We start from the raw sequence: 2156 nt of genomic DNA, 5'->3' as shown, positions 1-2156 counted from the left end.
ATATTGACATGATAGCATCACACAGTTGCTGCAGATTTGTCGGCTGCACATCCATGATGCGAATATCCGGTTCTACCACATCCCAAAGGTGTTCTATTGTATTGAGAGCTGGTGACGGTGGAGGCCATTGGAGTACAGTGAACTCATTGTCTTGTTCAATAAACCAGTTTGAGATGATTTAAGCTTTGTAACATGGTGCATTATCCTGCTCAGAAGATGAGTACACTGTAGTCATAAAGGGATGGACATGGTCAACAACAATACTCAGGTAGGCTATGGCGTTAAAACTATGCTCAATTGGTACTAAGGGCAGGGGCCCAAAGTGTGCCAAGAAAATATCCCCAAAACCATTACACCCGCCAAATTCTGACCATATCATCTGAATGTCGCAGCTGAAATCGTGACTCATCAGCCCAGGCAACATTTATCCAATCTTTTATTGTCCAATTTTAGTGAGCCTATGCAAATTGTAGCCTCAGTTTCCTGTTCTTAGCTGACAGGAGTGACACCCGGTGTGGTCTTCTGCTGCTGTAGCCAATCTGCTTCAAGGTTCAATGCGTTGTGCATTCAGAGATGGTATTCTGCATACCTTGGTTGTAACTAGTGGTTATTTGAGTTACTGTTGCCTTTCTATCATCTCAAACCTGTCTGCCCATTCTCCTCTGACCTCTGACATCAACAAGGCATTGTCATCCTCACATCTGCGGCTCACTGGATATTTTCTCTTTTTCTGAACATTCTCTGTAAACCTAGAGATGGTTGTGAGTGAAAATCCCAGTAGATCAGTAGTTTTTTAAATACTCAGACGAGCCCGTCTGGTACCAACAACCATGCCACGTTTAAAGTCACTTAAATCTCTTTTTTTCCCCATTCTGATGCTCGGTTTGAACTTCAGCAAATTGTCTTCACCATGTCTAGATGCCTAAATGCATTGAGTTGCTGCCATGTGATTGGCTGATTAGCAATTTGTGTTAGCAATTGAACAGGTGTACCTAATAAAGTGGCCAGTGAGTGTATATCGATAATGCTAATGTAAAATATATAATTATATCTATATATCTATAGGAATATATACAGGCAAAGAAATATACAGATATATACAGGAATATATATTTAATAATACACTTTTCCAGTATGTGAAGAACAATGGAATGTAAAATATTTACATTAAATACACAGTAAAACAGATTCTTAAATATTTTTATTGCAGTAATATTTAGACACTTATATATTATAGCCCTTTGCAGCCAAATACATGGCAATATACAATATACCTTTGAACCCTTATAAAAAAATTATATTAATATTTTTATGAATATTTTTTATTAGATAGTGTTTATATGAGTATAACAGTATCATTTAATGTATATATGTTCTGTTTAGTGCGACTTTTATTTTATCCCTAACCCTTTAAGCAAGGTCTTAAGTCATGCTAACCCAACGCACTTTATCTTTGATTGCGCTCATTTACTTTCAACTTGTAATATGAGCGCAAGTTAGTGTGGGTACGATATTACTATATTGTGTGTGCGCTAACTTTAGCGCACCACTTGTAATCTAGCCCTGTATAGCTAAATGGGATGTTGTCTCCCTACCATCCCTGCACCAATGTATTTAAGTTCCCCAAAAATAAGCAACTATTACTGACATACATTCTACTCACTAAGGGCCAGATTACGAGTTGCACGTTAACAGTTACGCGTAAGTGAAAAGGGGTTTATCGCAGGAGTTTGTGCGGGTATTCGTCTCTCATTACAAGTTGAAAGTGAACGTGTGAGCGCAATCGCAATTTAAGCTAGAATGATTACCGCATCCTCAAAGCTTTGGTTAACTGTTTCGCAAAACAAAAAAGTGTCACAAAACACATAAAAAATAAATTACAAAGAATAGTTACAATCAAAATAACAGCATCTAATAAAAACTATTCTAAAAATTATAGAACAAAAAAGTTATAAGGGCTCAAAGATATGAGGTCTCAGGTGTTAGAAAAAAAAGGTAGGCAAAGGGCTTTAACATTAAGATACATACAGTTTATATGTGTGCATATTTATGTATTTATATGTGTATTTATATAATTATATATGTATACATATATAGACAAAGGGGTCAAGTCGAGAGGGAACGCATGGGAACGGAGTTCCTGCACTATTTTTGCA

Source organism: Bombina bombina, chromosome 6 (genome assembly GCF_027579735.1).
Source record: "Bombina bombina isolate aBomBom1 chromosome 6, aBomBom1.pri, whole genome shotgun sequence".
NCBI classification, from domain to species: Eukaryota; Metazoa; Chordata; class Amphibia; order Anura; family Bombinatoridae; genus Bombina; species Bombina bombina.
This window is presented reverse-complemented; position numbering follows the sequence as displayed.